Source organism: Podarcis raffonei, chromosome 2 (assembly GCF_027172205.1).
Source record: "Podarcis raffonei isolate rPodRaf1 chromosome 2, rPodRaf1.pri, whole genome shotgun sequence".
Taxonomy (NCBI): Eukaryota; Metazoa; Chordata; class Lepidosauria; order Squamata; family Lacertidae; genus Podarcis; species Podarcis raffonei.
In genome coordinates this window covers 11892501-11907414 of record NC_070603.1, presented here as the reverse complement: position 1 = coordinate 11907414, position 14914 = coordinate 11892501, and positions in this window count along the sequence as shown.

Genomic DNA, 14914 nt, shown 5'->3' with positions numbered 1-14914 from the left:
GCTATCACATCTTGCGGCACCTTAAAAACAGGTAAAGTTGCGGTGGCAGAAGCCTTGATGACCCAGACTCCACTTCATACGTAAAGGAATGTGTGTATGAGGACATCCTAGCAACACCCCCCAGGACAAACGTGTGTTTCTCTTAGCGATAACTGCCTGCTCCTAAGCCACGGCTGGTCTTGTCAAGGAACAATTTGGAGCTGCTCAAACACACACACGCTAGTCTAGAGCGGAAATTTAAATTTATAGGCTGGTTTTGTAAGACTGTAATTTTTATACAGCCCGGCATATATTATTCATTTTAATCCTTGACCGTTTGTCACCGCGCTGGATTTTATTGAAATGGGCTCTTTCGGACCACGTGCACGGCGCGTTATTTATAACCTACAGGCTGGCGGGTCGTAAAACCTTCCCCGTCCCCTGCTAGCGTAGGGAGTCGAGTCCAGCCCAACTTTCCCATTGACTTCAACGGGAAAGCCTGAAGCACGTGGCTAATGAAAAATAGGAGCCTTTAAAGAGTTTCAAGCATAGAGGACTCTACCCCTCTTTACTTACCCCTGTAGCTTCTCGACGTGCTAGTACCTATCAATGCAAAAGATATTTCAGCGGGCGGAGCGGGCATTTAGCCAGGCAGTAAGATAAAGTGGTACCTCGGGTTACATACGCTTCAGGTTACATACGCTTCAGGTTACAGACCCCGCTAACCCAGAAATATTACCTCGGGTTAAGAACTTTGCTTCAGGATGAGAACAGAAATCGTGCTCCGGCAGCGCGGCAGCAGCAGGAGGCCCCATTAGCTAAAGTGGTGCTTCAGGTTAAGAACAGTTTCAGGTTAACAACGGACCTCCGGAACGAATTAAGTACTTAACCCGAGGTACCACTGTACTGTACAAATAGACAGTGGTTTTTCTTCCACGGTCCCAGTCCTATATACCCATGGGTAGGGAAACTAGGGCCTGGGGCCGAATCTAGCCCAATTGCCTTCTCAGTCCGGCCCGCGGACGGTCCGGAAATCAACGTGTTTTTACATGAGTAGATTGTGTCCTTTTATTTAAAATGCATCTCTGGGTTATTTGTGGGGCATAGGAATTCGTTCATTATTGTTTTTCCAAAATATAGTTCGGCCCCCCACAAGGTCTGAGGAACAGTTGACCGGCCCCCTGCTGAAAATGTTTGGTGACCCCTGCTATATACCTAGAAGTGGGTGATACCAGGAGTTCCAGCTTGGCCCCCGCGACCGTGGGTGGCCGGGGCCGTGGGTGCCATGCAGCGTGCATGGCCCTGACATAGAAATTTTCGGGTGACCGGCCCCTTGATGGGGAATTTTGTGGGTGTTCGGGCACCCAGAGCCCCAGGGAGATGGCACCTTTGGTATGTACACTGCCGCCCTGGGCTCCTTGCGGGAAGGTGCAGGGAATACATCCAATAAGTGATAATACAAATATTGGTAAAAGGAGCTACACGATCCAATCCTCTTCCCGCCTCAATATCCCAACGGGAATGTAACGAGCGGTCTTATCCCGTAAAATACTTTCACTCGTGGCTTCCCACAACTGCATCCAGTGGCAAGAATGCAAAATCCTGGCGCAGGGCCCCTGCTCCTCCAGCTGCCTACGGCTTTGCCAAGTGGGCTACCTTCCCATCCGAGTATCTTCCCTTGGGGCATTAAGTTTCCTTGAAGGCCCCTTTTGTTTCCAGTTTGTTTTCAATGCGATTTGGATGAAGGAAAGCAAAACTCGTCCTGGAAACAAGATTGCGCTGTGTTGCTGTTGCAAGTGTGTATTGAGGGAAGGCGGGGTGTCAAACAGTGTCAAAAGACCTGTTGTTGTTGTTGTTTAGTCGTGTCCGACTCTTCGTGACTCCCTGGACCAGAGCACGCCAGGCACTCCTGTCCTCCACCGTCTCCCGCAGTTTGGTCAAACTCATGCTGGTAGCTTCGAGAACACTGTCCAACCATCTCGTCCTCTGTCGTCCCCTTCTCCTTGTGCCCTCCATCTTTCCCAACATCAGGGTCTTTTCCAGGGAGTCTTCTCTTCTCATGAGGCGGCCAAAGTATTGGAGCCTCAGCTTCACGATCTGTCCTTCCAGTGAGCACTCAGGGCTGATTTCCTTCAGAATGGATAGGTTTGATCTTCTTGCAGTCCATGGGACTCTCGGGAGTCTCCTCCAACACCATAATTCAAAAGCATCAATTCTTCGGCGATCAGCCTTCTTTATGGTCCAGCTCTCACTTCCATACATCACTACTGGGAAAACCATAGCTATACGGACCTTTGTTGGCAAGGTGATGTCTTTGCTTTTTAAGATGCTGTCTAGGTTTGCCATTGCTTTTCTCCCAAGATGCAGGCGTCTTTTAATTTCGTGACTGCTGTCACCATCTGCAGTGATCAAAAGACCTATGTGTCACCAGAAGAGCAACGTTTCTGTCTGTGGCTGCAAGCCTGATGGTATCTACTTAGAAGTAAGTCCCATTGAACTAAATAGGGATTACTCCCAGGTAAATGGGGTTAGGCTTGCAGCCTTATACTGTACAAGGCGGCGGGGTGAGAGAGATACTCTTCCTGGCATTTTTGATCCATGTCAAATTCATTCCCAACTATCCACGCGCCGCAGAGACATGGTTCCATCAGGACACCACTTGAGGGTAGAAATTCAGAGTCCCACTCAGCAGAACGAACAGGACCCTCCAACGCAGCAGGGCTGGCTAACCACACTTTGAAAGAATTTCGATCTCAAGAAGGGTGGTTGGGGAAGGCTATGAAGTCCAGAATCTCAAATTGTCTAAGACACCACTGCAACCAGAGACACCTCAGACACAGCAAACTTTAATATTTGCAGTGGCGTAGTGGCAAATTCAGAAGTGAAGGATCATTTCATGATAGTCACAGCCACACAACCTCACAGCCGCACCGCCTTCTAAGATTATACAATAATCTTCCAGTTATACGATAGTGATAATTGGGGGCGCATTGCAATGGCCAGTGCAGATCTCCATGAGTTGTCTTTCAGCCTGATCTACTCTTTTCTGTGCACAAACATTTGGAGTAGTCCAATAACTTTTTTCAAAGTGACCTAGATGTTGGTTCTCTTGAAGTTCCATTGTACAGAACTTGTGTTCTTGACATGTAAGCACCTTATGTTTTCAGTGTTCCTTAAATATTTAGCTTTGGAGCATATGGAACAACTTCTCATTGCGCACACCTTGCCCAGAATAACCATCAACTGCTGATTCATCTCCTTTCTCTCTGATTGGCTCCATTAAGCACAAAGAGTAGGAAGAAAGCTCCCTTTTCATGCTGATTGAGCGGCTATAGGACGCTGGAGACAGATACCCAGTTGCGGAAATAGTAGCAGATCTTCGATCCCCTTGACCCGCCCACCACCACCGCTACACATTTGGAGCCCAAGTAAGTCTCCCCCACCCCACCCCCGCTTTGCTAGAACAGACCAGAGGTCTGTTTATCGCACTGAGCATCCTCTTCCTATAGGGAAGTCCCATAGCTCCGTGGTAAAACATCTGCCCTGCATGCAAATGGTCCCCAGTTTCTGACTCACTATGAGGCAGTTTTCTATGTTGCCCCGAGCCAGCCAGCTGCTTCCTGGAAGTCTACAAGCAGGATTTGAATACATCGCCTTCACCTGTTGTTTGGAATATACGTACTCTCTCTGAACACGTATCCCTCATTGTTAACAGCCATGCCATCTGATAGTTCTACTCTTCATGGGTTTGTCTTAAACTGGTTTTTTAAAGGGCCATTTAAAAATGATAGCCATCAACCACAGAAGCAATTGATTTGGGTAGTTCAGATTCCCCCCCCCCCCCGCACACACACACACTAATTTCATTGCGTTGCTTGAAGAAATGCTTCTTTCCTTCATCTGGGAGTTTGCAGAATGTTGGTCCGACTGACATCTGAACTAGCGCCCTGGTCTCCTCCAGGGACAGCTGAGCTGTCAGGCGGAGGGAGCTGGCACTGGAGAACGAGCTGTTTGTTCTAGTGAAAGAAACCGAGCTCCTTCGCCAAGTAGAGTCAACCCGGAGCCAAGCCTCAGGGTGACTCAGTGGTCGATTGGCTCAGAAGCCGGCTCTCATTTTACGATGAAACCGCCGCCTCCTTCTGCTATTTGGAGAAGTCTGTGTATCCCAACACACAGTCCCTGGACTGGGAAAGAACAAACCCATTGAGATTTGATGCTGGGAGTAGGAGGGCAACTGCAGGGCGTCTCATCCCTCTTCCATTGACAACTACCTAGGAGTTTCTCCCTCCTTTTTCTATAGGCAATTCCGCTCAGTCCCTCGGTTTTATATTCCCGGACAATCGGGACTCTTGTAACAGTGCTATCCTATACATATTGTAATAGATCTGTGGCTAAATGTTGAGATTTAGTAAATATGAGGATTTAATTAGTACTTGTATAACTGGGATATAAGACCGTCTCAATGTGGATTAGAAAAGAGGCTATGCAAGAGGTGTGAGATGTTTATGTGTAAAGGCTGTGTCAGGCTTAGAGAATGTGATCAAGATCCATGTGTATTGGAAGGCGTGTACCTACTTCTGAGCATCAGCAATTAGCATGTGAAGAGTTGATTAAACTATGTAAATGTCAAAACAAAAAAATTTTTTCCTTCCCGTAGCACCTTAAAGACCAACTAAGTTAGTTCTTGGTATGAGCTTTCGTGTGCATGCACACTTCTTCAGATACACTTCAGATACTTCTTCAGATATGTAAATGTCCTAATTGTGTACCAGTCTTCAATCCGACAAGTGTTGATGAACTCAGCGAACTCCTGAGATTAGCCATTAGTACTTCAAAACATCAAAAGACCTGACCACTAGAATGCAACGGAGTAAAAGAGGCTTGGTGTTTAGGAACAGGAGAATGGAGAGATGCCTTGGACTGGACTGCTGCGGTAGACAAACCCTTCTTGAGATGACCGTGCTGTAAGATCTGGACTGCCTCCATGCACACTGAAGGTGTAAATATGTGAATACACCAAATTTCTTAAAGCTACGGCAGTTCCCGCAGCATTCTCCGAAGGAGCACAAACCCTGAGGGAGTGCGTGGAACCCCATGGGCTCTGGCCACTGTTTGGCAGAGAGAGCGGCAAACACCCGACTTTTGTAACAATATTGACTTCAAGGTAACCTCACTGTATTAAATAGGGCTTGCCTCCTAGTAAGCATGTTTAGAACTGAAGTCTCCTGCTGCAAACCTAACCCCGTTTACCCAGGAGAAATCCCCATTGAATTAATTAGGACTTCTGAGTAGACATGATTGCACTGCAAATGTCCCAAAACTTTTTAATTTTTTATTAAATTTATATACTGCCTTTCACCCGAAGATCACAGGGGGGGGGTGTTACCGGGCAGTTTACAGCATGACAACACAAAACACGTAACATAATAAAAACAGACGGACAGAAAAAGAAGAAGAAAAAACCCCACCTCTCACAAACACATTTAAAAAGCCACACAGTGTTTAATCAGGCAAAGCCCTGGTTATAAAGGAATGTTTTTGCCTGGCTCCAAGCTAAACCTTTTGATCACGTTTCTTCCTTTCATTAACCAGGTAAGCCAATGCAGTGCCCTCTAGGTGCTGTGGACTATCAACTCCCAGCACTCCCAGCCAGTATGGTCAGGTCTGATGGGAGTTGTAGTCCAAAACATCTGGAGGGCACAATGTTGGCTACTCCTGAATTATCTCCCATCCATAACTCTATGGAGATTAACCTGTTTGACTTCAGCAGTCTTCTATGTATTACTGAAGAGGTGAAAAGTCCCTTCAGTGGGTGTGCAGATCCTGGACACAGTTTGAACAATACTTTAAAGAATAATAAAAGACCCAAGGGTCCTTAAACTGTTAATGACTACACTGTTGTATTTGTTTTTTTTAAAGCAATGCCTTCAGCATACTGACCTCCATCTGAATTGATGTAACTGGCAAAGTGAAGGATCTATCTATCTATCATCTATCTATCTATCTATCATCTATCTATCTATCTATCTATCTATCTATCTATCTATATCTATCTATCTATCTATCTATCGCTTGCCCGGGCTGCTTGGGAGGATGGGTAGGGTATAAATTGAATGAATAAATGAATAAATGACACTTGTATTTGGTCCTTCGACCCCCAACATTCCCAGGGTGGTCCACAACCATCTATTAAATTGCACAAATCAATACAAGGACCATAAAACCAACAAAAGATAAAACAAATATAACCACAACCAACCCAAAGCATCAGATAAGCAGAAGATCAAACAACCCAACAGCTGTCTAGGTCTCACATTATTCCTTTCCATAGGCCTGAAAAAACCAACGCATCCTAATCTGGGACCAAAATGCAGATAGAGAAAGGGACAGTTTCGCCTTGTTTCTCCTTTTCCGGGTTTTTTTTCTTCCCATCTGCTGTTTAAAAACAGTAGCAACTGACTGTCATTCAGTGTCATGGGAATCCAGGGTCAATCCTGTTGGACTTAGATGAGTAGGAGATGATATCTTATTTATTAATTATCTTTACCCTTTCTCACTTGCATAAAAATGCAAATAGCTATTTCAGCGGAGTTAAAATCACCACCTGTGTGCAGCTTATCTCTCTATAAGCTATTAGGCCAAGGTTGCATAAACTGTTATAACAATTATGATACCCAAGGATGTTTTAGGCTGACTTAGATTATTATCTTCTCCCATTTATGTTTCTCTTTTAGCAAAGAAATCACTCTCTGACTATTAACTAGAAAATATAAGGTTTACTCACCTCAAACGTTTTGCCGGGATTCAACAGTTACAGTGATGAAGACCAGGCAGCCAATAATCCGTAAAGGCCACAGAAGTCCATAGTCCAGTTCAAAATTGAGTGTGTTCTTTGGAGGAGAGCTTACAGACATCCTGCCCCACTGGAGGTAAGAAAAGGAGTGTTTAGTGACAGGAAGAAGTAAATATTAAGTTTGTGTTGTTCCCCTTCTGCCACAGAAGTTTAGAGGATATGACTATCTAGCAATCATGCATTTGTGATTTACCTGCACATCTTCTCACAAATCCTATTCTCACTTAACTGGAGTTAAGCCCCATTGAATTCAGTGGGACTTAGTTCTGAGTAGAGTTTATTGAATTGTGCTGCATTCACCTAAAGACTCTCTCTAAGGGCCTGACATAATAATTTCTACTGAAGGTTAGTTGCAATCCTGTAAATCATGGTGTGGTAGTATGCCAACCTTCCATTGCCTCCCAAGGGTGAAGACCCTGAACTTCCGTTAGCTAGTTTAAGTAAAGCAGGATATTCTAGTCCTGATCAATTAAACAGCCAATGGTTGAAAGGCTACCTTGGTCCATGTTTGTCCATTAATGCATTTTTCTTCCTCTCTACCCAATCCCATGTCCCACTTTCCCTGATATTCAACAGACCTTAATTTGGGCCTCCATAGTCATGCAACATAATGTTGCTGTGTGGAGCACTCCTGCTCTGGGCTCCACCCAACCATGCCCTTTCCCGGGATACCCCATTCCATTAACCTCCTTCCATAGCCAGACAGCATTCCCAACCCACTAAGCATTGCCACTTCTCCCTGGGTTCTCCTAAGCCTGCAGACACCTCCTTCTTCTGCAAAGATGATGCCTTTTGGGGTGCATAAGAATCCACGCTAGGATAACTGCAATGGTGGCTGGTGTCCATTAGACCCGGTAGGGAGGAAGACAGGGCACCTACCATTTGGTGGCGCCAGAGAGCACAGCCAATTAATTCTAGTTTGGCATCCTCCTCCCTCATGAGCAGGCATAGGCAAACTCGGCCCTCCAGATGTTCTGGGACTACAACTCCCATCATCCCTGACCACTGGTCCTGTTAGCTAGGGGTGATGGGAGTTGTAGTCCCAAAAGAGCTGGGGGGCCGAGTTTGCCTATGCCTGCTCTTGAGTTTTGCAGAAACTGAGGAAGTGGAAGTTGACAGCAAAAGAGATAATAGGCAGGTGTGGGCTGACTGAGGGACGACGGAAGTTGGTGGGGCAGCGCCCCACATGCCCTAATGGACCATCCCCCACTGGATAAGACAGCTCGCTTTTAGTACATATAGGATCTTCCTTCCTTCCTGTCCTACGAATTCTCCAATTCCCAGATTCAGCCCGCGTCCCGTGGGAAAGCGGTAACTCATTTCAGAGCCCGCCACTCAAAAAGCCCTTTTCAAGATTACTCACCAGGCTGAAGACGTTTTATTATTAATAATAACGGGCCGCACAGAGCCATCAATTTTAAAGCTACCCTCTCTCTCCCAAGCCAACAGGGAGCCCTACTCAGTCCCTCTGTCTCTCTCAAATGGATGGCGCACTCCGGCTCATAATCTACCGTATTTGTCAGACCGGCAGGGCAGTTACTCACGGCGGCCTGACTTGTTAGTCTCCCCAGCTGACATGTTTATTTTGCTGGATTTACGCGGAACTTAAAATTAGGCGGGAAAGGGGAGTGAAAAGGACGAAAGGGTGGGAGGATTAACATTAGGGGGGTGGGGGCGATTCTTGATTAAGGAGTCTCAGGCTCAGCAAAGAAACTTTCAAATGGAATACATTCTCAGGTTAGAACAGGTTAGAACAGAATGGAGAATGGTAAATAAAGGAAAAATGATAAGCATCTTTCCAATGATCTCGCCACCCCCCTCCAAGCACACACGCCAGAGTCACTTAGAGAGAGAGAGAGAGAGAGAGAGAGAGAGAGAGAGAGAGAGAGAGAGAAGATTGAGAGTATTTATGAAGACAGTTTTGGCAGCCTGGATAAGGAAAGTAAACTCAGACTCTCCTCCCGAAGAAATAATTCAGCCAAACGTTTCGTCTGCAGTCCGCATCCAAAAGCAATTAAACCATCCTCATTAAAGTTATTTATTGAACCGCCGCTCCAGATAGGGCGAAAAGGGGGAAAAAACGGAGGGGGAGAAAAGTATATAGGGCTAAACTAGAACCATTTCCCAGCAGGAGGAGGAATAAAAAGATACTTAAAAAATTAATTAGAGCCCAAACTAAGGAATAAAATAAAACAGAAGAAGAAGAACCGAGCTTCTGTTGGGGAAGTGGCGGGCGGCGGGAGAGAAAGGCGTCTAGGGAGAAGTTAAATAACTAGGAAATATAAAAGTATTAACTATGAGCGTGAGATTCCTAAAGCCCCAAACCGTGAAGCGCAAGTTGACTCCACGCCTTTCCCGAGGAACTGGCCAGCCTGCGCTTCTCAGAGATTGCACAAAAATAAGGAACCCGCTGTATGAAAACATACACAAATAGAGAAACCAGGGGTTCGGGCCAGCATACAAAGACGCAGTATATGTCAAGCAAAGTACAACGAATTGTATTCGTCTCAATGTACCCGCTATTACAAGGCATGTAGTACATACAAGCGGTACTCCAGAATCATCAAAATAAGTACAATGCGTATTACAGTTAATGATATATTTTCATTATCTCCGAAGCAAGAATTATTGGAAGCGTCGGAGCAGCTGTAGCAAACAGGACTGGAGCCCGTTGATCCCGGTTTCAAAGAGAAACTCCTTCTGCGAAGTTAACAAGGTCCCACAAACTGAGGCACCTGCTTCGTGCTGTACTTATTTTGATGATTCTGGAGTACCGCTTGTATATTTTACATGCCTTGTAATAACGGGTGCATTGTGACGAAAACAATTCGTTGGACTTCTCAGAGTATGGGCGTAAGCGCAGGATAAAGCTACCTGAGTGGTACAGGGCGGCTGAACTTCTCATCTAGGTACAGTACTGGAGAATCATCTCTGTGCTGAAAGACTTGGGAGCTTTCTAGTTTTGAGAAAAGGGAAGTGGGAAGTTTCTCCTATTTTGGAGTGGGTCCATACTTATAGTCTTTGCTTCACATTTCCTCATCCAATGAATTCTAGGAATTGTAGGAGGGTGGTCTGCAGCAGAGAACTCCCAAAAACCTCACCAAGGTACTGTGGGGCATTTAAAGTGCAGTCAAACTGACAGTTCATGTTTTGCTAGAGAGGCACAGGATAGGAGCTGAAGTTCACAGAGTTTTCCTGTAATCTTGATAAAGAGCACTCCATGAGAGACACTATATATATTCTCCCACCTGTCTGGACACACCCTACCTTTCCATCTCCTTCCGTTCTGCCAGCAATGTGAGAACATCTGCTTGTCTGATCTCCAAGCTCAGATTCCCTTTTTAAGCTAGACCACTGTGGGTTAAACCTCAGAGCCTAGGGCTTGCCGATCAGAAGGTCGGCGGTTCGAATCCCCGCGACGGGGTGAGCTCCCGTTGCTCGGTCCCTGCTCCTGCCAACCTAGCAGTTCGGAAGCACATCAAAGTGCAAGTAGATAAATAGGTACCACTCCTGCGGGAAGGTAAACGGTGTTTCCGTGCGCTGCTCTGGTTCGCCAGAAGCGGCTTAGTCATGCTGGCCACATGACCCGGAAGCTGTATGCCGGCTCCCTCGGCCAATAAAGCTAGATGAGCACCGCAACCCCAGAGTTGGTTACGACAGGACTTAATGGTCAGGGGTCCCTTTACTTTTAACTATGTCTTTGAACAGAACTACCATTTTAAGCCTGAACCAAGCTCCTGTATCCGTTACTCTTCAACAAGTATTCTGAGTGAGTAAATGTTGTTTTTATCTTTTGCAAGACTGATTTTGTGATTTTGTGGGTAATACCAGGAAAATCCAGGCTGCCTTAAAGCATCCAGGATTATGTAATCCTATTTTAGTCTAGTTAAATTTCCCTTTTAAGCTGCAAAGGGATGCACTCTGCTAAACTCAAAAACGTGAGGAAGGAAGGGTAATATCTAATAAATATATCATCTCCTAGCATCTATTCACATCCCAACAGTACAAATCCCCAATATTCTTTTATGGTGTTCTTGGTGGCTTAAGTATTTTAAGACTGATAGATGTTTCTAGTGTAGGCTGACAGAGAAGGAGCGAGGTAATTTTCTGGTCTGGACTTAATTATCTTACAGGGGTACCTCCAGAGCCATAGCTAGGTGATCTTGCGCCCCTGGCAGAACCGTCCAGATTGTGCCCCTAGGTAAAGGTAAAGGGACCCCTGACCATTAGGTCCAGTCATGGCCGACTCTGGGGTTGCGGCGCTCATCTCGCTTTATTGGCTGAGGGAGCCGGCATACAGCTTCTGGGTCATGTGGCCAGCATGACTAAGCCGCTTCTGGCGAACCAGAGCAGCGCACGGAAACACCGTTTACCTTCCCACCGGAGTGGTACCTATTTATCTACTTGCACTTTGACGTGCTTTCGAACTGCTAGGTGGGCAGGAGCTGGGACTGAGCAATGGGAGCTCACCCCATCGCGGGGATTCGAACCACCAACCTTCTGATCGGCAAGTCCTAGGCTCTGTGGTTTAACCCACAGTGCCACCCGGGTCCCTAGCCACAGACAAATTAGCTCTTATTTCCACCTCTCCTCCAACGCCTCCCCCCATTCAATTCACCCTCTATTCAAAACCAATTCTTATGAGGCAATAATCAATATTTATATTTATGGACATATTTTTAGCTGAATTTGCGTGCCCCCCATCACCTGCGCTCCTGGTGGGGGCCCACCTCACCACCCCCTGGGTACCTCCATTGCTTTGCTTGCTTCAAAAGGTAGTTATACAGCCCTGCTGCAACGCAGAGCTTACCTGCTCATTCTGCTGGGTTGGGTCTTAGTTTTCTGCCCCAGAGTCCTACCCTGATAGTACCACTGTAGCCAGGCATCAGTATTTGACTGAAATGTACTAAATACCACCACTATACCACATGCCGCACAATAACTATGAGGTACATTTATTTGAGGGGCATCGTTCCAGTCCAAGGAAGCCCAGCTAAAAACTGCCCTAGTAGCCACTCTTGCTGCATTCCTATACACACTTATCTGGCGGTCAGTCCCAACAAGCTTCTACATAGAAATGCAAACACATATATTGTATATGTTAAATGCTTTTACGTGCAGGTAACTGTGCCAATTAGGCATGGTAGTACTTCCAAGATTAATATTCCAACTCCCAGTCCTGTATGAACTAAGACTTTCTTGTGGACAAGTGGGGAGGAGGGAAAGAGAACCCAAACAAGCCCTGATCTGAATGCTCTATTTCTTCTTGAGGTTGAAAATAATAGTAGTAGCTATATATAAAAACCTGTTTTTGACACTGCAGCTTCTGTAAATGTCTCGTGGAAAGCTACCAAACATAGCAAGAGAAAGACAGCCAAATATGACATTTATTCAGATAAGATTAACTCTTTTAAGCAATTCAGTAAAAACTGCAGCATAAAGAGTAAGGTAAAGGTACCCCTGACCGTTAGGTCCAGCCGCAGATGACTCTGGGGTTGCGGTGCTCATCTCGTTCTATAGGCCAAGGGAGCTGGCGTTTGTTTGCAGACAGCTTCCGGGTCATGTGGCCATCGTTCTGCCCAGACACTGAGGTCCAGCTCCGAGGGCCTTCTGGCAGTTCCCTCACTGCAAGAAGCAAAGTTACAGGGAACCAGGCAGAGGGCCTTCTCGGTAGTGGCGCCCGCCCTGTGGAACACCCACCCATCAGATGTCAAAGAAATTAACAACTATCTGACTTTTAGAAGACATCTGAAGGAATCCTGTTTAGGGAAGCTTTTAATATCTGATGAATCACTGTGTTTTAATGTTTTGTTGAAAGCTGCTGGGTTTCCCCAGCCAGATGGGCAGGGTATAAATTATTATTATTATTATTATTATTATTATTATTATTATTATTATTATTATTTTCCCTGTGTATGGAATATGGAATATGGATGATTATTGCATATTGCCCTACTTCCAAGCCTGTGGCTTTTGAGCAGCTTCCTGAAGTTCGAATGAGTTTATGCTGCAACTAAGGACAGGGAAAGTCTTGTAGTAAATGTGAAACTGAGTGAAGGGAGCAAAGAATGTGTGAATGGGCCTGAACCACTGCAAAATTCAGTTAGCCGTTCTGCTATTTAAAAAGTCAGAGGGGGCTTCCCTGGACAAGTTCAAGGGTCAGGGGAAAATAATTGATTCATTTCTTCCTTATTTGCAGGAAAGGAATGAGCACATGGGACAATATAATAATATGACTGGGGAGGGGGAAGGATAATGATGGCATTAAGGTGAAGCATTGCAATAATCCCCCCCCCCCCCGTAGGAAATGTGGGCCAGTCAGGTAATTGGTACTGGGTGTGACATTAACATATGAGAGTGCTGGAGGTGAATTAGTTAAACAAGTTACCCAATCAGAACCCAGGGGGTGGAGTCAGAGGGATTATAAAACCAGCTCTGGGAGGGGCAAAAGGGGAGTTTGTTGGGAGTTGGGTGGTTGGTTGGAGTGGGAGTGAATTGGGATAGAGTCTGTGGGTATGTTGAGTGAGTGTAGTGAAATAAGTTGAGTCAGGAACAGTTAGGAGCTAGGAGGACAAGTAAATATCTGAGATGTGGTTTAGTGAGTGAGAGCAGGTAGCAGAAGTTATAGGTCTGGATAGGCACCCTAAGATTGTAATTGACCGATACCATTTATGAAACCACACGCTTGTTAAACTGCAATAAATAAACAGAAGTTTATGTTCCAATTTAAACATGACTGGACTCAGTATTGTACCAGGTAGGGCCTGGGTGATGGCAGCGAGAAATCAAGTGATGGCACAGGGATCAATAGATGGTGAAACGTCCGGGGACACTGTGTGATCGCCACACTGGGATACACCTTTTAATTAAATAAATAAATGTCGTTGCCAGTCATCTCCTCTTAAAGATGTCAAATTAGGCTGTTCTCATAATGCCATTAAGGAATGTTTGAACACTGCTTGGTTTCCAGAGTCCCTGAAAATTAGAAGAGCGCAGGAACTGAAAACGGTGATAGAGCACATATTTTCCATGTAGAAGATCCCAGTTTCAGGCCAAGGCATCTCCAGGTAGAGCAGGGAATGCCCTTTCCTTAATTCCTGGAGAGCCGCTGCCAACCAGCGTATACAATACTGAGCTAGATGGACCAATGGTCTGATTCGGTATAGGGCAGGCAGGCAGGTTCCTATTTTCTTATGTGAAATGATGCTGGGGTTGGGAGACAGAAAATAAGCAAGTATTTTGCACATCACCTCACTAGCTGGGAGCAATGCAACAACTCCATAGGGTTACGTGATGAATATGATGCTCAATGCAGTAGGTCTACACACCCACCGGATTTTCCTGGAATTTCCTCCCTCTTCCCTAAAACAATACTGGACACCCTCCAAGCGCCATTGCACGTTTTCTGGGGAGGAGATTGGTTGCAAGATTTCAAGACCCAGATACTTCAAAGGTTATGCCCCAGACTGAATCGGAAAATTTAAAAAGAACAGATTACTTTTTATACTTTTACTCATAACCGGTGGTGCAGTTACATAAATGTAGACTCTGGCCTTGATAGTCTTACTTTTTAAGATGGCAATGTGCACCATGTCATTTCTTCAGTAATCCAAAATGTGGTGAAGCAGTCCTTGTGCGTTTGGGGACACGATGGTTCTGATTCCGGACGTCTGCCCCAAAGTCCTTCCCTTGACAGCACCGCTGATGATGCCAGAAATTGCATAGGTGGTCATGATGAACAAAATCACCTGCGTAGGGGCTTAAAGGAGGGGAGAGCAGCTGTTCTTTAACCCTTCCAGTGCCTTTCCTGTCTGAACCATGTGCCCCTCCTCACACACCCCATTCAAGTGCTTCCCACTGACCAAGGATTAGGAGTTCGAACCCAAGCAAAGCATTCAGGCCTCTTCTGCAGCAATGGCAAACCAAACCAGGCAGACAGGATGTTTGGGTGGTTTAGCTACATTTTATTTAGAGGTAGAAGTGAGTCAGAATATTTGTAAAGCAGACATATTTCATCATTCAGATGGATGGATGCCTGCATGCCAAGAGTGTATATGTGTGTTGCATGGAGGAAAGTTAAGC